The sequence below is a fragment of the Sminthopsis crassicaudata genome, chromosome 6, assembly GCF_048593235.1.
Source record: "Sminthopsis crassicaudata isolate SCR6 chromosome 6, ASM4859323v1, whole genome shotgun sequence".
NCBI lineage: Eukaryota > Metazoa > Chordata > Mammalia > Dasyuromorphia > Dasyuridae > Sminthopsis > Sminthopsis crassicaudata.
The window spans coordinates 171,907,351-171,929,148 of NC_133622.1; positions in this window are offsets into that span (position 1 = coordinate 171,907,351).

Sequence of the window (21,798 nt, forward strand, 5' to 3'; positions counted from 1 at the left end):
AATTAGAGCTACAAAAGAGAAATTCCATTTAAAGTAACTACCGATAGTATAAAATATTTATGAATCTATCAGCCAAGGGAAAATCAGAAATTATATGAGCAAAATTACAAAACACTTTCCACACAAATAAAGCCAGATCTAACCAACTGGAAAATTATTAAATGCCCTTGGATAGGGTGAGAAAATATAATAAAGATGACAATTCTACCTAAACTAATCTATTTATTTAGCACTATACCAATCAGACTCCCAAAAAACTATTTTAATGACCTAGAAAAAATAACAACAAAGTTCATATGGAAAAACAAAAGGTCAAGAATTTCAAGGGAATTAATGAAAAAAAAAATCAAATGAAGGTGGCCCAGCTATACCAGATCTACAATTATATTATAAAGCAGCAGTTACTAAAACCATTTGGTATAGGCTAAGAAACAAACTAGTTGATGAATGGAATAGGTTAGGTTCAAAGGACAAAACGTCCAATAACTTTAATAATCTAGCATTTGACTAACCCAAAGACCCCAGCTTTTGGTTTAAGAGCTCACTGTTTGACAAAAATTGCCAGGAAAATTGGAAATTAGTATGGCAGAAACTAGGCATTGACCCACACTTAACACCATACACCAATATCAGGTCAAAATGCATTCATGTCCTAGGCATAAAAATGAGATTATAAATAAATTAGAAGAGCATAGGCTTGTTTACCTCTCAGACCTGTGGAAGAGGAAGGAATTTATGACCAAAGAAGAACTAGAGGTCATTATTGATTACAAAATAGAAAAATTTAATTATATCAAATTGAATAGTTTTTATACAAACAAAACTAATGCAGAAAAGATTAGAAGGGAAGCAATAAACTGGGAAAACATTTTTTACAGTCAAAGATTCTGATAAAGGCCTCATTTCCAAAATACATAGAGAACTGACTCTAAATTATAAGAAATCAAGACATTCTACAATTGATAAATGATCAAAGGATATAAACAGACAATTCTCAGACAAAGAAATTGAAACTATTTCTACCATATGAAAAGATGCTCTAAGTCATTATTAATCAGAGAAATGTAAATTAAGACAACTCTGAGATACCACTACACATCTGTCAGATTGGCTAGAATGACAGGGAATGATAATGCAGAATGTTGGAGGGGATGTGGGAAAACTGGGACACCAATACATTGTTAGTGGAATTGTGAATACATCCAGCCATTCTGGAGAGCAATTTGGAACTATGCTCAAAATGTTATCAAAGTGTATATACCGAAGATGGCGGAGAAGAAACACACGACTCAGTGAACGTCCTCACTCCCTCACAACCAATTAGATAAATTAAGTCTCAAAATTAGCTCAGGACTGATAGATACCACAAAGACTGGAAGCACGACTTACCAGCTGAAGAGAATCTGGAGTTTCAACAGGAAAGGTCAGTTCTCAGGGGAGGAATAAGAAAGACCAGCACAGACGGTGGGGTAGGGGCACACTGCGCCCATTGCGCTGGGAAGGGCTCTGGGATCAGAGAAGCCACTGAGGTAAAGGAATCTGGCACAGGCTGTTAGCTCTTCTCTGCTAATCATTTAGCAGTTCAGAAGAGAAAGCCAAAATATTTTAAAACTCAGATTAGATTTTCCCCGGACCCTGGGGGTGACTCAACAGAGAATCAGCACCAGGGGGTGCGGCCTCAGCTACCACCTGAGAATAGTTAAGAGATTGACAAGTGGGTGGATACGGCCCAAGGCAACACACACTGCCTAGCTTAGCTGGAGGGAGTGGAACTCAGCTCCAGGAAGTCCCAGAGAAGCGGAACCTTTGAACTAGGGACCGCGGTTTCTGGCAGACACTTCCAGTTTGAGCGCAGGGGCTTCTCACGTCACCTGCTGCAGACATCCACGCCCCACCCGGACACATAGGCTGGGCTTCCTGCTGTCTTCACTATTCTACGCCCTCGAAGCACAGTAGTGCTAATCACCTCTGAGGCACTTCCAGGGAGGGGGTGGGGAACTCTCTCCCAGAGCTCTCTCTTAGCTCAGGCTCAGGAGCCGCTGCATCCATCCAGTCTGGGAGGAAGCTGGTAAAGAAGTAAATAATTTCCTACCCCAGAGACAGACCCCAAAAGACTTTTTCAAGTATGAGCAAAAAAGCTAGAAAAAACATAGATTCTTTCTATACAGAGAAAGAGCGGGTGTCCAACCCCGAGGAAGTTGACAGCAGAGAATCAACAGACAACAACCTAAAGGGGAACGATTCCTGCCCCCCATCACATAACTCTCTCCTAGAAGAAGCTCTTAAAAAATTGAGGGAGATCGAAGAAAAATGGGGAAAAGAAAGGGAAGTTATGATAGAGAATAACAACGTCCTGAAATTGGAGTTGGAAAAAATAAAGAATTCACAGGAGATGCAGGGAAACAAAATTAGTGAATTAGAAAAGGTTAAAAAAACACAGGAAAGTAGGATTTCTGAATTGGAAAAGATAAAAAAGTCTCAAGAAAATAGAATTTCTGAATTGGAAAAAGAAAATAATTCTCAAAAAAAAAATTAGGGAAATGGAAAAAAACTCAATAGAGCAAAATAATTCATTTAAAAACGAAATTGGGCATTTACAAAAAGAACTAAAAACTGTGAAAGAAGAAAATAACTCCTTAAAAGTCAGGATGGAACAAATAGAAATGAATGATTCACAGAGAACCCAAGAATCAGTCAAACAAAACAAAAAAAATGAGAAGCTGGAGAACAACGTCAAATACTTACTGGGAAAATCTATAGACCTGGAAAATAGATCTAGGAGAGATAATCTGCGGATTATTGGACTTCCAGAAAACTATGACCAAAAAAAGAGCCTAGATTCTATTTTACAGGAAATTATCAAAGAGAACTGTCCAGAGATAATAGAAACAGAAGGGAAAGTAGATGTGGAAAGAATTCATCGAACTCCTTCTGAAATAGACCCTAAAAAAAGAACACCACGGAATATTGTGGCTAAGCTGCAGAATTACCACACAAAGGAGAAAATCCTGCAAGCAGCTAGAAAAAAACAATTTAAATACCAAGGTGCCACAATAAGGGTCACACAAGATCTGGCTGCCTCCACATTAAAAGATAGAAGGGCCTGGAACCTGATATTCCGAAAGGCAAAAGATCAAGGACTGCAACCAAGAATGAACTACCCAGCTAAGTTTAGCATCTTTTTCCATGGAAGAAGATGGTCATTCAATGAAACAGAGGAATTCTATATGTTTCTAAGAAAAAAACCAGACTTAAACAAAAAATTTGATCTACATCCACAAGACTGAAGAGAAACAGAAAAAGGTACACAGAACCCTTGAGAACTGTAACTCTGTTGTGGGTATATAAAAAATACTCAAGGATAATTTGATTTTACTGATATAAAAGAAAAAAAGGGGGGTGTGGTAAAGGGAAGGAGGTCGGTTCAGAAAAAGGGGAAGGTGTGATAAAAAGAGGGAAACTACATCCCAGGAAGAGACATAGAAAATACACCATATCTGAGGGAACTTAGTGAGGGGGAGAATCATTGTGTGAATCTTACTCTCATCAGAAGAGGCTCAAAGAGTAAATAATTAACATATTTGTTTTTCAGAGAATTTTCTCTCACCTCATTAAAAGGGGGGAGAGGAAAAGGGAAAAGGAAAAGGAGAATAAGTGAAGGGACTTGGAGGGAGGGGGGAGGGATCCTAAAAAAAAAAAAAAAAGAGGGAGGGTTGCGCGTCACAAGGGGGGTCTGTAAATTAAATATCGGGGAGGGGGATCAGGGGGGTCAAGGGAAAAAAGTATAATCTGGGGATAATACGATGGCAGGAAACACAGAATTAGTAATTTTAACTGTAAATGTAAATGGGATGAACGATCCCATCAAACGGAGACGGATAGCAGATTGGATCAAAAAGCAGAACCCTACAATATGTTGTCTACAGGAAGCACACTTAAAGCAAGGAGATACATACAGAGTAAAGGTAAAAGGTTGGAACAGAGCCTATTATGCTTCAGGTAAAGCCAAAAAAGCAGGGGTAGCTATCCTTATCTCAGATCAAGCAAAAGTAGAAGTAGATCTCGTTAAAAAAGATAAGGAAGGAAACTATATCCTGCTGAAAGGTAGCATAAATAATGAAGCCATATCAATACTAAACATATATGCACCAAGTGGTATAGCATCTAACTTTCTAAAGGAAAAGTTAAGAGAACTGCAAGAAGAAATAGACAGTAAAACTATAATAGTGGGAGATCTCAACCTTGCACTCTCAGATTTAGACAAATCAAACCACAAAACAAACAAGAAAGAAATTAAAAAAGTAAATAGAACATTAGAAAAACTAGGTATGATAGACCTTTGGAGAAAACTGAATGGCAATAGGAAGGAATATACTTTCTTCTCAGCAGTTCATGGATCCTATACAAAAATTGACCATATATTAGGACATAAAGATCTCAAAATTAAATGTAGGAAGGCAGAAATAATAAATGCCTTCTTCTCAGATCACAATGCAATAAAAGCTACATTCAGTAAAAAGTTAGGGGTAAATAGACCAAAAAGTAATTGGAAACTGAATAATCTCATCTTAAAGAATGACTGGGTGAAAGAGCAAATTATAGAAACAATTAACAATTTCACCCAAGATAATGATAATGATGAGACATCATATCAAAATCTTTGGGATGCAACTAAAGCAGTAATAAGGGGAAATTTTATATCTTTAGAGGCTTATTTGAAGAAAATTGAGAAAGAGAAGATTAACGAATTGGGCTTACAACTTAAAAGGCTAGAAAAAGACCAAATTATAAACCCCCAACCAAAAATTAAACTCGAAATACAAAAATTAAAAGGAGAAATCAATAAAATTGAAAGTAAAAAAACTATTGAATTAATAAATAAAACCAAGAGTTGGTTTTATGAAAAAGCCAATAAAATAGATAAACCTTTGGTAAATTTGATCAAAAAAAAGAAAGAGGAAAATCAAATTGATAGTCTTACAAATGAAAAGGGGGATCTTTCCACCAATGAAGAGGAAATTAGAGAAATAATAAGGAGTTACTTTGCCCAACTTTATGCCAATAAATTTGATAACTTAAGTGAAATGGATGACTTTCTCCAAAAATATAGGCTCCCTAGATTAACAGAGGAGGAGATAAATTGCTTAAATAGTCCCATTTCAGAAAAAGAAATAGAACAAGCTATTAATCAACTCCCCAGGAAAAAATCCCCAGGGCCAGATGGATTCACATGTGAATTCTACCAAACATTTAAAGAACAATTAGCCCCAATGTTATATAAATTATTTGAAAAAATAGGGGATGAAGGAGTCCTACCAAACTCCTTTTATGACACAGACATGGTACTGATACCTAAACCTGGTAGATCGAAAACTGAGAAAGAAAATTATAGACCAATCTCCTTAATGAATATTGATGCTAAAATCTTAAATAAGATATTAGCAAAAAGACTTCAGAAAATCATCTCCAAGATAATACACTATGATCAAGTAGGATTTATTCCAGGAATGCAGGGCTGGTTTAATATTAGGAAAACTATTAATATAATTGACCATATTAATAATCAAATTAATAAGAACCATATGATCATCTCAATAGATGCAGAAAAAGCATTTGACAAAATCCAACATCCATTCCTACTAAAAACTCTTGAGAGTATAGGAATAAATGGATTATTCCTTAGAATAATCAGGAGTATATATTTAAGACCGTCAGTAAGCATAATATGCAATAGAAATAAACTGCAACCTTTCCCAGTAAGATCAGGAGTGAAACAAGGTTGCCCACTATCACCATTACTATTCAATATAGTACTAGAAACGCTAGCCTCGGCAATAAGAGCCGAGAAAGAGATTCAAGGAATTAGAGTAGGAAATGAGGAAATTAAACTATCACTTTTTGCAGATGACATGATGGTATACTTAGAGAACCCCAAAGACTCTGCTAAAAAGCTACTAGAAATAATTCAAAATTTCAGCAAAGTGGCAGGATACAAAATAAATCCACATAAATCCTCGGCATTTTTATATATCACTAACAAAATGCAACAGCAAGAGATACAAAGAGAAATTCCATTCCAAACAAATGTTGAGAGTATAAAATATTTGGGAATCCATCTACCAAAGAAAAGTCAGGAATTATATGAGAAAAATCACAAAACACTTGCCACAAAAATAAAATCAGATTTAAATAATTGGAAAGACATTCAGTGCTCTTGGATAGGCCGAGCGAATATAATAAAGATGACAATACTCCTCAAACTAATCTATTTATTTAGTGCTATACCAATCAGACTCCCAAGAAACTATTTTAATGACATAGAAAAAATAACAACAAAATTCATATGGAAGAATAAAAGGTCAAGAATTGCAAGGGAACTAATGAAAAAAAACTCAGAGGAAGGTGGTCTAAGTGTACCTGATCTAAAGCTATATTATATAGCAGCAGTCACCAAAACCATTTGGTATTGGCTACGACATAGACCGGTAGATCAGTGGAACAGATTAGATACAAAGGACAAAAAAGGGTACATCTATAGCAATCTAATCTTTGACAAACCCAAAGATTCCAACATTAGGGATAAAAATTCATTATTCGGAAAAAACTGTTGGGAAAACTGGAAATTAGTATGGCAGAAATTAGATATGGATCCACACTTAACACCATATACCAAGATAAGATCAAAATGGGTCCATGATTTAGGCATAAAGAGGGAGATAATAAATAGATTAGAGGAACAGAGGATAATCTACCTCTCAGACTTGTGGAGGAGGAAGGAATTTATGACCAGAGGAGAACTAGAGATCATTATTGATCACAAAATAGAAGATTTTGATTACATCAAACTAAAAAGTTTCTGTACAAATAATACTAATGCAAACAAGATTAGAAGGGAAGTAACAAATTGGGAAAATATTTTTAAAAACAAAGGTTCTGACAAAGGTCTCATTTCCAAAATATATAGAGAACTGACCCTAATTTATAAGAAACCGAACCATTCTCCAATTGATAAATGGTCAAAGGATATGAACAGACAATTCTCAGAGGAAGAAATTGAAACTATATCCACTCACATGAAAGAGTGTTCCAAATCACTACTGATCAGAGAAATGCAAATTAAGACCACTCTGAGATACCACTACACACCTGTCAGATTGGCTAAGATGACAGGAACAAATAATGACAAATGTTGGAGGGGATGTGGGGAAATTGGGACACTAATACATTGCTGGTGGAGTTGTGAAAGAATCCAGCCATTCTGGAGAGCAATCTGGAATTATGCCCAAAAAGTTATCAAACTGTGCATACCCTTTGACCCAGCAGCGCTACTACTGGGATTATATCCCAAAGAAATACTAAGAGCGGAAAGAGACATATATGTGCCAAAATGTTTGTGGCAGCTCTTTTTGTTGTAGCTAGAAACTGGAAGATGAATGGATGTCCATCAGTTGGAGAATGGTTGGGTAAATTGTGGTATATGAAGGTTATGGAATAGTATTGCTCGGTAAGAAATGACCAGCAGGAGGAATATAAAGAGGCCTGGAGAGACTTAAATCAACTGATGCTGAGTGAAATGAGCAGAACCAGAAGATCACTGTACACTTCAACAACAATACTGTATGGGGATGTATTCTGATGGAAGTGGAAATCTTCAACATAAAGAAGATCCAACTCACTTCCAGTTGATCAATGATGGACAGGGGTAGCTGCACCCAGAGAAGAAACACTGGGAGGGGAATGAAAATTGTTAGCACTAATATCTGTCTGCCCAGGTTGCATGTACCTTCGGATTCTAATGTTTATTGTGCAACAAGAAAATGATATTCGCACACATGTATTGTACCTAGACTATATTGTAACACATGTAAAATGTATGGTATTGCCTGTCGTCGGGGGGAGGGAATAGAGGGAGGGGGGGTAATTTGGAAAAATGAATACAAGGGATAATATTATAAAATATATATATATATATATATATATATATATATGTAAAATAAAAAAAAATATATAAAAAAAAATAAATTAAAAAAAAAAAAAAAAAGAGTTTGAACTGAATAGAATCCCATTGATGTTGTTCGAGGGAATACTTTTTTTTTAAAGAGGAAAAGTTTAATTTAATAAAACAAAAATACAAAAAAAAAAAAAAAAAAAGTGTATATACCCTTTGATTCACCAGCGTTACTACTGGGCTTATATCCCAAAGAGATTTTAAAGAAGGGAAAGGGACCTCTATGTACAAGAATGCTTGTGGCAGCTCTCTTTTTAGTGGCCAGATCCTGGAAACTGAGTGGATGCCCATCAATTGGAAAATGGCTAAATAAATTGTGGTATGTGAATATTAAGGAATACTATTGTTCTGTAAGAAATGACCAGCAGGATGATTTCAGAAATAGCTGGAGAGACTAACATGAACAGATGCTGAGTGAAATGAGCAAGACCAGGCTATCATTATATATTTCAACAACAATATTATATGATGATCAATTCTAATGGATGTAGCCCTCTTTAACAAGGAGATGAATCAAATCAATTCCAATAGAGCAGTAGCGAATTGAACCAGGTACACCCAATGAAAGAACTCTGGAAAATGACTATGAACCACTACATAGAATTCCAATCCCTCTATTTTTGTCCACCTGAATTTTTTATTTCCTTCACAGGCTAATTGTATACTATTTCAAAGTCCGATTCTCTTTGTACAGCAAAATAACCATTTGGACATATATACATATATTGTATTTAACTTATACTTTAACATATTTAACATGTATTGGTCAACCTGTCATTTGGGGGAAGGGTGTGAGGAAGGAGGGGAAAAGTTGGAACAAAAGGTTTTGCAATTGTCAATGCTGAAAAATTACCTATGCATATATCTTGTAAATATAAAGCTATAATAAAAAAGACTGAAATTAGGAGAGATTCCTGACAAGGAGACTATTTGATTTGCAGTTTCATTTACGACCATCTTTATTGTCTATTCTTTCAGAATAAAATATTTTAAAAGAAAACTGTTATAGTATAGTATGTCTCAATGAGAGAAAAAAAAAAGGCCCTGAAATTAATTGGGAGGTTTCTGAGTAGAGAAAAGATATAGTAGAGATAAGGCAGTGAAAAATCAAAAATATCCCTGAAGAGGTAAACCTTGTTGTCTGAGAGGGTAGTGGCGTGAATTTGGCAGTAATAAGGAGGATTGGAAGAGGATTTATTGGAAGAAATAAGAACAGATGAAATGTATATAAAATTTACTATGACATACAATATTATATCACCTTACAACAACACTAAGAAATAGATGGTATTAATACATCTTTTTTACAGGTGAGGAGAAGCAGATAAAGGTGAAGTTATGTATCCAGTGTCACAAAATTAGTAGGTGTTTGAGGCTAGATTTGAATCCAATTCATTTTAACTTCAGGCCCAGTGCTCTAAACAGCATTTTGGTGTGAAGTACCTATAGGATCAATAGCTCAAAGTGTTCAATAGGGAGATGAAAGATGATTGTTTAGAATAGAGACTAGAACCATCTATATAGAGATGAACACTTAAACCCGTGGGACCTGAGGAAGCTCTGAATCATCTGGGTAAAGAAAAATCACAAAAGTGAGTTGCTCCAAAATGCCTAAACTCTTAGTATTAGACAACCCTCTACCCTTAGACTATGTTACTATCTTGGGATCTTCTAGGGACATATTTGTTGTCCTTGCAACTGCTCATATCCTGAAGACACATTAGTCCTTACCAATTCAATGTGAAATAAGGGAAGATAAGATTTCAGAACACACAGGATAAATTGGCCAGAAGTTTAGAGTTCAGCTATATTGAAAATTCAGTCACATATAAGAATTTTCTACAATGACTACCTTATAAATATCTATGGGGCAAATGCAAGCAACTATAGATTAAAAGAGAGAAGAGAGCCTATTGCCAGTTAGATATCCACCACAGTCCAAAGTATCCAAGGCTTATAATGCACTAATTGTCCTGAAAGTAGAAAACCATTTTCACTGATGACTAAAGGCTAAGCTGTATGGTGGCTAGAACATGGGATGTAGAGATTAAAAGTTCTATACTTAAATTCCACCTTAGACACTCATTAGATCAGTTATCCTGGGGAAGTCACTCATTTGTAATATGAAGATGATAACATTAGCATCACAGGGTCATATTAGTCACTTAATCCAAAAGCAATTATTCAGCATTTACTGTGTGAATGAATAAATGAATACCAGGCTCTGTGCTCACTACTCTGGATATAAAGATGACAAATATAAACTATAAACCCCAAACTTCTCATTCAGATCTGGGCTCCTGCCAGCTGATCATCTCCTGGATACACATTAGTCCTAATCCATTCAGTGTTTTGTGGTTCAGTGTTGAAAGGTTTGATGCTTTGGAATCAAGCAGAAATCTTAAATGGCAGCAGAGAATGGAACTGAATCAAAGTGTTTTGGCTACTGAGAAAGATGTTTTTCCAAGGTTATGATTAGTTAATAATAATTATTATTATATTAAACATTGTTGTCATGCTCCAAATTATTAAATTTACAAAAATTTGCATATTGTCATCTCATTTGATCTTTACAACAACCCTGGGAACAGATAGGTGTTATTTTTGTCTGTATTTTGCATATAAAGACATTGAGGCTGAGAAAGGTTATGTGACTAGTAAATCTTTGAGATCAAATTCAAACTCAGGTATTCCAGACTCCAAATCCAGCATTCTGATTTCTAAAACAAGACATTAGCAGCTTAGTTGACCAAGAAATGACTCCTGAAGAAGGAGGTAATTCAGTTCAGGAAAAGAAAGAGGCAAAAGTAAAGGGAGAGCATCCCAAACATGGATAGAGTTAGTGAAAATGCAGAGAGATGAGAAATGGAGTATGTTGTCTGAGTAGATCAGTGTGACTGGACCACATAGTATGTAGAGAAGAGGAAGAGATAAGATGAATGGAAATGTAGGAAGAGGCTAGGTTGTGAAACATTTTAAAGGATTTTATACCTGACCTTAAAGTTAATAAATAGCGAAATTTATTGAACAGAAAAGGGATACAGACATATTTATGTTTTAGACACATAACTATCATGTGGAAGATGGTTTGACATAGGGACCACTGTTTTTCAAAACTTGAAGTGATATACAAATATGGGTTGTAATTATTAAATAAAAGCATTGTAATTATTCAATACTTTTTTTCAGGAGTCTCACTAAATACTAAGGAATTCTTTTGTTTACCAATTTAATCTTCCTTTTTCCATTTCATTTTTTAAACTTTTTCTATTGAAACTTGAAATGCTTCCATGCTAAAATCAGAGAAAAAATTCTCCAGTTATTATTGCTCTTTCAACTCAGGCTTTGATCAGTTAAAGAAGCAAGGGGTGTAGGTGGTAGTAACCAATAGAAGAAAAGAAAGAAAGAGAAAGGGGGAAAAAGAGAAAAGAAGAGAGGAAGAGAGGGAGGGAGGAAAGGAGTGAAGAGAGAAAGGGAGGGCAAGAATGAAAGAAGGAATGAAGGAAGGGAAGGAAAGAGGGAAGGAGAAAAGAAGGAAGGAAGGAAGGAAGGAAGCAAGGAAGGAAGGAAGGAAGGAAGGAGGAAGAGAGGAAGGAAGGAGGGAGGAAGAGAGGGAGGGAAGAAAGAAGAAAAACAACCATTCAGAATATGGCATTTGTGCCTCTCTTGTAATTATTAAAATTTCTCCTTATATGGCAGAATTTAAAATGTGATATGAGCTGATTATTGAGTTTGAACCTTAATCAATCCATCAATAAGTAATAGTCTACTATGTGCCAGGGCCACTGTTAAGTTCATGGGAAATGAACAGTCCCAGCCCTTGAGGAGCTTATGTTCTAATAGAGCCACACGTTGTGTTCAGACATGAACAAGATACACATAGAGTAGATGGAAGGGGATCTTCACAAGGATGGCATTAGCATCTGAGAGGATCAGCACAGGATTTCTATAGAAGGTAGGATTTGACTTGAGTCTTGAAGAAAACCAAAAGGCAGAAGTGAGAAGAGATAGCAGTCCAGACTCAGGTCCCAGTTTCTCTTTTGTATATTATTTGGTTGCCTGGCTGCCCATTGTTAGCTAACCAGCTTTTCACCTCTTTCCAGGTATACTGGATCAACCTAGTTGAGTCAACCTGTTCACTTAAGAACATTTAGATATATAGCAAGATAAGATAAGATAAATGAAGAGAGAGAAGGGAGAAGGAGGGAGAGAAAGAGGGAGTAGCAGGGAGAGAGAATTATATACTCAGGATAAATATGCATATGCTTGATAGGTTTGAGGGGGTTGAGAGGTCAGAAAATGGAATCCTGAACCCCTCCATATCCCTTGTTGACCTAACTATAATCAATGAATCACTCTATGTAGATGAAAGATCCCAGAATTTTTAGTCAGGGGACTCTAATTTGAATGAAGTACTTTTGCTAACTGTTGCCCATGTAGTCTTGAGTAAGTGATCTAACCTAAGGATCCCTATCTGCTATGAGAGTTGGAGCATATAAATTCTAATTGGACTATTGTTTTGAATCCTCTAGTCCTGTGAGCTTTTCATCAGTAGGTCTAAATCCAAATTCTGATTCATAGCTCATTGTAAACCTCAGATTATCTTGATACTCTTCCCCCTGGGGGTAACTTCCTGGGCTAAGAAAGAGAGAAGGTAACATTCCCAGGGACCTTTGGAGTTTGTGGGATAAACCTACACAACAAATTTTTGACTCACTATAAAAGTGGTTAGTGCAAACCATTTGATCCAGCAGTATGGGCCTATATCCCAAAGAGATCATAAAGGAGGGAAAGGGATCCACATGTGCAAAAATGTTTGTAGCAGCTTTTTTTGTAATGGCAATAAATTAGAACCTGAGTGGATATCCATCAGTTGGAGAATGGCTGAATAAGTTATGATATATAAATGTTATGAAATACCATTATTCTATTAGAAATGATCAGTAGGATGACTTCAGAGAGGCATGGAGAGACTTAAATGAACTGATGTTAAGTAAAATGAGTAGAAACAGGAGATCATTTTATACAGCAATAGCAAGATTAATACAATGATTATTTCTTATGAGCATGGCTCTTTTCAACAATTAGATGATTCAGGCCAGTTCTAATGGTCTTGTGACGAAGAGAGCCATCTTCCCTCAGAGTACTCTGGGAACTGAGTATGAATCACAACAGCATTTTCACTCTTTTTTTACTTTTATTTGCTTGTATTTTGTTTTCTTTCTCATTTTTTTTTGGACAGCATGATAATGTGGAAATATGTATAGAAGAATTGTCCGGTTTATATTGGATTACTTGCCATCTAGAGGAGAGAGTAGAGGGAAGACAGAGAAAAAAAAATTTTGGAACACAAGGTTTTGCAAGGGCGAATGTTGAAAATTTATCTATGCCTGTGTTTTGAAAATAAAAAGCTTTAATAATATTTTTTTAAAAAAGAAACTAGTCTTTAAAAGGACTAGATGATCTCTACAATCCCTTCTAGAATCAAAATTTTATATTACTGGAATTTGAATTTCCTTAAAATTTTGGAATTCTATGTTCCCAGGATTCTAAGAATTCTAATTCAATTCAATTCTAGATTTGAACATAGAAAATATTCAATAAAAGACAGATGTTCAATAAAAAAGTAGTTAGTTACTTGGATATTTCACAGAAAGTCAATTTTTGTAAAGCCAGGTAATAAGGATCCTACTTTGTATTTTTTTCTGTAGATAAGAAGGTCTTTAAAGGAGGGAGTAAAGGTAAGGGTGGACAGCTCCTTTCACTTCATTCCAAAATATTCTCAGTCATAAAGATCCACATCAGTCATCCAGGAATACAAAAGCTCTCTATCTACCAATAGATGGCAAAGAAACTTTCTGATTAGCATCAGCAATCTTCTTTTTTTTAGTTTACAGAAGGTCCTCTTTTCTTCCTCTCTTCTTTTTACTTCAAACAACAATATGGTCTCACCCTGTGGCCCAAGTATTCCTACCATAATTACTTTATATAAATCCTCCAGAGAGTCTGAGCTCAGAATGTAGGAACATAAGACTAGAAAGAACAACAATGTAATAATTAATTACTACTATTACTGCCACCAACACCACCCCCAGCAACCCCAGCACCAGCACCACCAGCACCACCAGCACCACCTTCTCCTCTTCTTCCTTTTCCTCCTCTTCCTTCAGTTTCAAAGAGGATCAATAACTTGCTCAAGAATTGGATTTAAGTGAGGGAGAATTGTACAAAGCTGTCAGCCTCACTCTCTCTCTCCCCCATAATCATCAGAGTCCAGGGGCAAGACAAAAATCAAGATGCCCAGGGATGGCACAGAATACAGTAGGGGACCTTGAGTTTTTTAAATTAAAACTTTTCTCAATTCCAGTCTCTTCCTCCTCCTCCTCTTTCTCCTTCTTCTTCTTCTTCTTCTTCTTCTTCTTCTTCTTCTTCTTCTTCTTCTTCTTCTTCTTCTTCTTCTTCTTCTTCTTCTTCTTCTTCTTTCTTCTTTTTTCTTCTTCTTCTTTCTTCTTTCTTCTTCTTCTCCTTCTTCTTCTTCTTCTTCTTCTTCTTCTTCTTTTTCTTCTTCTTCTTCTTCTTCTTCTTCTTCTTCTTCTTCTTCTTCTTCTTCTTCTTCTTCTTCTTCTTCTTCTTCTTCTTCTTCTTTTTTAACTGTATGGGAATAAGTTCATAATTCTAGGAATATTGGAAGCTTCAATAAAGACTCTGAGAAATAGAAGTCTATAGGGGCTCTTATGACATCACTGGCTTCATCTGGAGAAAGGCTTCATTGAGCGTAATGAGGGTTACCCTTTTTATACAGACAATGTTTAGCTGTGAGGATCCCATGAATCTCTAGGTTCATTATTGCAGATAAGGGGCTCATAATGGTTGGCAGGACTGAAGTTTTAAACACTAGGTAGGTACAATAAAGTAGAAGTGGCATTCGCCCAGATGGATTTCAAAAGAGATCATAGTTAAAACCCTGTCTTATTTTCCACATAAAATTGCCCATGTTTCTTCTCTCATATATTTCTATGTTATTGTTTAGTTGTTTTCAATCACATCCAACTCTTTGTGATCCCATTTGGGGTTTTCTTGGCAAAAATACTAAAGTAAATTGCCATCTCCTTCTCCAACTCATAGATGAGAAAACTGACACTTGAGTGACGAGCCAGGGCCACATACCTAATAAATGTCTGAGATCAGATTGGAACGCAAAATGATGTCTTCTTGACTCCAGGTCTAGCATCCTATCCATTGTGCTACCTATCTGTCCCTTGTCTTCTTCCCCTACCTGAATGGAGTCCTTAAAATCTAGGTGGGCGTTCTTTTTATAAATTCAGAACTTTTCCCACTATAATACAACCAGCAGAAAAGATCTCTTTTAAGTACTTCAAAACTTGCCCAAGTTCAATATGTTGGTCTTAACATGTCTTTCTCTTTTCTATGCATCTGCTTCTATATCTCCCCAAATGAAAACAAAATGCCTATTTTAAGCTATATAATTTGGAGACAGTTTACTTTGCTACAAATGTTTGAGTGTTATTTATTTTTTAAAATGGTTTTACTAGTTCTTAGACTCAGTCTGCCAGGAGATAAGAGCAGTAAGTGTAGCACTTCTCTCTGTTCCCCACCTCAAACAAGAACAGTTTAGTCTACTTCCATTTCTGGAAGATGTATGTATTCAAAGATCAAGAGTCCCATCTTTAGAACTCTGGACATTTGAGATGTTGTCATGATCTCCTAATCTAATTTTCAACATCTGGGTGGGCTGCCACTTTTTGAGACATGAAGGGAAACTGCTGATAGATAGAGTGCTGCATTATGGCAAAAGAACCATTGCACAGCTGTTTGAAGACTCTATTTCTCTGAGGAATTGTCCTTTTTTTATTCATTCTCCACAGAGGAAAAGAAAACAAGAACCTGCTTCTTGGATCTGAGGCTACCACTGTGGGGAGGGAGGGCATTCAACCAACAATATACAGGGAAAGAATATGGGTATTACCCAACCCTAATACTATACCTTCTTGTGAATGCTGTGACTAATATCATGAATTCTTGTTCTAATGTGACTAAATAGATCTTCATTTTATCTCTCTACCTTACCACTTCCATCATCTTGCTGTAAGAGAAATCTGGCTCTCTCCTGATTACACTTGATCCTTATTCACTGCTTCCAGATAAACTTCTTTTTTTCCTGCCTCCCTGATCCAACACACACACACACACACACACACACACTCACACATATACATGCACACATAAAATATACATGTGCATGCATACACACACACATACACACAAGCACACGCACACTGGATCAGGAGATTCAGTAGACAGATTTCTTGGTCTTCACTGCCTCCTTCAGGTCCTCCCCCTTTCATTTTTATTCAGTAATTCTTTATAGATTCACTCCTTCCAGATGTATCACCTTTTTATGGTTCTAGTGACTATTCTCTACCACCAGTTGTGTTATTTTCTCTCCTTTTTTACAAATTCTTAACTTATGTACCCAAGAAAAAGTATTTCTAAATACACAATAGAACAAAAAATATTTTATATCACACAATCTTCACTTTATATAGCATGCTTTTTAAAAAGCATAATTCTATGTAACTTTCAAATTAGACTTACTTCTTTATGTTTTCTACTTAATTTCCTTCTTCCTGTATATATAAAATGTTTCCATGGCTTTCATTTGTGAGCATCACTATTTTTAATCTACTTCTCTCTGCATCACCATTCATTTGAATAAAAAAAAAGAGAAAGGAAAGAAAGATGAAAAAGAAAAAGAGAGAAATAAATAAGAAAAAAGGAAGAAAGAGAGAGAATGGCAGAAGGAAATAAGAAAGAATAGAGGAAAAAGGAAGGAAGGGAAGAAAAGAGGTAAAAAGGAAAGAAGGAAGTCTGGGAGGAAAAAAGAAAGAAGGGAAAGGATGAAGGGAAGGAAGAAGATAGAAAAGAAGTAGAGCAGGGAGGGAAGAAGAGAGAAAAAAAGAAGGTAAAGAAAGAAAAAGGAAACAAAGCAAGAAAAAATTTGACCACAAATTGTCATAGTTAAATAAAATTAATCTATATGAAGATCATGTAAAAAAATTGTCACTACATTTTGTGCCCATCAAGTCTACTAAGAGATGAATAAAATGCTTCATTATGGACACTTTGCAAATATAATTATTCATTGAATTAATCAAAATTTTAAAATCTTTCAAAGTTACTTTATTGTATAGAAATTATTCTCTTGATTCTACTCATTACTTTGTATCCATTCGTATTATACAGAATTCCCTAAAATTTTTTCTTATTTACTACAGCACAATAATATTGTGTTCCATTCATGTAATGTAAACATTAAAATTAAATAATATCAGTGAAACATTATTATGAAAAGAAACTTAACTTGGTAAAAGAGATACAAAAATTACTGAAGAAAATTGGTCAAAGGGTAAAAGAGTTACAAAATTCTACTGAAGAAAATAATTTCTTAAAAATTAGAATTGGATAAGTGAAAAAGTATGGCTCCATCAAAAAAATAAAATGAAATGAAATGAAAATAACAAAAAATAATATAAAAGGTGAAAATAAAAATTGGAAAATAGCTCAAAAAAGATCATTTTAGAAGTGCTGTTCTTACTAAAAGTCTTGAAAAAGAGCCTAAATATTATATTTCAAGAAATTATAAAGAAAAACTGCAGGTATTTTCAATACAGAGAGCAAAGGAGAAATTACATCCTGAAAGAAATCCCCAAATGAAAACACCTGATAATATAGTCAAAATTCCAGACTCCCAGAAAAAGGGAAACTACTACAAACAGCCAGAAAGAAAAAAAAAATCAAATACCAGGGAATCATGAGCAATAACACACAAGATTTAGCAGCTACCACTATAAGAAATGGAAGAATTAGTGTGCTAACATTGTATCTTGTTCTGGTTCCCCTGACTAACCCTGTTTAATCAGTAAAGAAAGTTTTAACAATAAATAAGATTGCTTAGAGGAACCTAAAATTATGTAATAACTGTCCCAAAGATCAAAACAATATAATTTCCAAACTATCACTTATCAACTAAAATTCAAAACCTGATAAACTAAATAGGCCTTATTTGTCAAGGTTTCTAGCCTATGATATGTAAATCAAGACCTCCACAGTTCCAGACCAGCAGAACATCAAAAAGGCAATGATAACTTTGAGATGATAACTTTGAAGTTTTACTGATAACGTTTAGATGACTTGGGTGTGTTAATGAACTCATACCCCAGTGGCACAAATAGTGTTAATCTATTTCACCCCTCCCCCCCAAAAAACCAACTCTATAAAAATGAGATTTCACACTTTTGCCCTCAGCATACTCTTTCATCTTTATCAGGTCCATATTGTTAAGCGCTCCCAAGTCAAATCCATGTTTGCATGAGTGATATTAATTCCCTCTTTCTCTCTTCATTCTATTCTTCAGGCTGCCTACATTCACCATTACATTTTTCCATCCCAAGTTATACTGCCTATTCCCATAATGCTCCCCACCTTTCTAAGGTTACCTTTGCAGTTTATTGAAATGTGTTGTCCCATTTTCAGCTGCCAATCATGGTCTTTATTGACAAGCACCAAAAGTGTATCCCTGTTTCATAATTTCATAATTTGATTATCAATTACATTGGAATATGATTTTATTTAAGGCAAAGGATTTAGGATTTCAAGCAAGAAATTACCTTTCCAGGAAAAAAAAAAAAACTAAATTTAATTTTATAAAAGAAAAAATGAACATTAAATTAAATTGATACCTTTTAAACATATCTGATGAAAAACTCAGATCTAAATAGAAAATTTGATATTAAAACACAAAACTCAAGGGAAACACAAAAAGGTAACCATTCATGAGAAATCATAAGAAATTCAAAAAGTTTAAACTTCCCAAATGGAAAGACAATTCATGTAATCCTTTAAGAACATTATCATCAAATGGCCAGTATCAAAAACTTTAAAAAGTGAATGAACAATCAATGGAGATAAAGTCAAAGAAATTAAGAGCTATTTTGTCCAAATTAATGTTGACAAAACACAGTCTAAATAAAATGGATGAATATTTACAAAATGCAAATGCCTCATATTAAAATAATAGGGAATATAATACTTAAATAACAACAACAACAACAACAACAAAAAGAAACAAAAGACAGATTTCAGGAAACTGGGGTGAAATTTACAATAAGTTTTTCTGATAAAGGTTTCATTTTGCAAAAACATAGGAAAGTGAAACAAATTTATCAAATAAAATTTCAGACACTAACAATTTTAACATATACAATTATTTATCAGCACGGAATAATTAATTTTTTCCAAAGTGCTTTAATGCATTATTTCATTTAGTGCTCACAATGACTCCATTAATTAATGACTTCCAATACTATTGTTTAACCTCATTTTTATGAATAAGGAAACTGAGGTTCAAAGAAGTCACTAAGCCAGTAAGTGTCTCAAATATTTGTAAGCCTCTGGTCTTGACTAACTCCAAGCTAATCCCACTTTACACTGTATCATGCTACCCACTCAGAAAACTCTCTGCAAGGAAAAAAATTCCTACCAATGTTTATTCACAATGGAAGAGGTTGCTTTAGGATGCAGTGACTTCACTATCACCAGAGATCTAGCAAGGCAGTACTAGCAATATTGTTTAGGGGTTTATTATTCCTAGTATAGATGATGCTCTGAGTTCCTTTCTATACTGATATTCTGTGTTTGGTATTAATACTTCTAAAATCATCAGTCCTGGAAAGGCAGAGTCAAGGTGGCAGAGTAAAGGCAGGAACTCACCACATTCTCCCTCAAACCACTCCAAACTCCTTTAACTAATTAATTAAAGAATTCCTTTAGATAAACAAATTTCAGTGCATCAGAACACACAAAAAGACCAAGTAGAACATTTTCCAGTTGAAGAAAACTTAGAAGGTCAGGAGAAAAAGTATATAGTACTAGGAGGGAGTCCAGCCTGCAGTCTTAATGCAGGCCACACCAGCTCAGTCCTGGTCCTGGCTCCAAACCTGAGCCCAGCACCAACAAAGCAGGAATGAGTACAGGAACCTATTAATCAACAGCAATACTGGTAGCTTCAGAACTCTTAGTTAGAGACACTAAAAATGGCTTGGATGGTCAGCAGGAAAGTTCTGTAAAACCAGAGTGAGAGTCCAGCACCCAGTCTGAATGCAGAACTCAGTCCCAGTGTCAGCAAAGCAAGAATACTTTATGGACCTCTGAATCAGCAGCAATATGGATGGTTTCTAGACCTCTTACCCAGAGACATCAAAGACATTTTGAAAGGTCAGCAGGAACAGCTTGTCAGTAAGGTGAAAAGGTTCTGAGAAAGAAGCAAACCAGAAGAAAGTGTGAGCAATGGTGGCAGTGGCAACTTCTGGAGGCCTCAGCTCACAGGAAATTTTATTATCAGGATACTTTATTATCACTGAGGAAGGTCTCTGTTGCTTTAGCACACTAGATCTTATAGCTACAATGGAATAAGAATACCTCTCATAGTTCCAGGGCAGAAAAGAGTTCTTGTGGTCAGGTCTCTAGAAAGATCTCAAAAAAAAAAAAAAAAGATGCATAGATCATCTGAACCTTGGAAAATGAAAGACTCCATCAATCATTTCCTGAGATTCCTTAATGAAAATTCACAGGAATATTACAGCCAAATTCTGGAACTCCCAGGTCAAGGAAAAAGTATTTCAAACATCCAGAAAAAAACAGTTCAAGTATAGTGGAATGACAGTCAAAATAGCGCAAGATTTAGCAGCTTCTGTATTAAAGGACTGGAGAGTTTGGGATATTATATTCTGGAGAACAATAGAGCTAGAATTACAACCAAGAATCACTTATTCAACAAAACTGAATATGATGATTCAGGAAAAAAAATGTGAAAATTCAATGAAATAGAGGATTTTCAAGCATTTGTGAATTTAAAAAAAAAGATCAGAACTGAATAGAAATTTTGATTTTTTAAGACAGGACTCTGGAGAAGCATAAAAAGATAATCAGGAAAGGGAAATCATGAGGGATTTAGTGTTTACTGCTTATATTCCTACACAGAAAGATGATGCTTGTAACTCATTAGAATTTTCTCAATATTATGGCAGTTAGAAGGAGAATTTATAGGCAAGGAGAATAGTTGTAAGTTGCATTTGAAGGGATAGTATCTTTTAAAAATGAAATCAAGGAGTGAGAGAAGAATATAACAGGAGAAAGGGAAAAGGAGAAGTGGAATGTTGTAAATTATCTGCCATAAAAAGAGGAAAGAAAAATGTTTTATAGGGGAGATGAACAGGAGGAAATGTATCTTACCCTGCAGAAAAGTAGGAGGGAAATGTGATAAAAGAAAGGGAGAGAGTGATAGAAGAAAGGACATATTGAGGGAGGAAGTGGTCAAAACATTTTTGAGGAGAGACAGGGTGAAAGGAGAGAGAATAGTGTAGTAATTGTAAAATGAATTTTGAAGCAAGTTTCTCTGATAAAGTCTCATTTCTCAAATAATAAGGGAAGTGAACCAAATTTATAAAATATAAGAGCCATACTCTAAATGATAAATAATCAAAGATATGAACTATATTCAAGGGGCTATGAAATCATGCTTATCCTTTGTTCTGACAATACCACTACTAGGAATAAATCAAAGAGATTTTTAGCAAAAGGAAAATGAGCTATATATACACCAACATTTATAGCAGCTCTCTTCTCAGGGAAAAAATGTAAATTAAGGGAAAGCACATCAATTGGGGAATGGCTAAATAAATTGTGGTATGTGATTATGATGAAATATTATT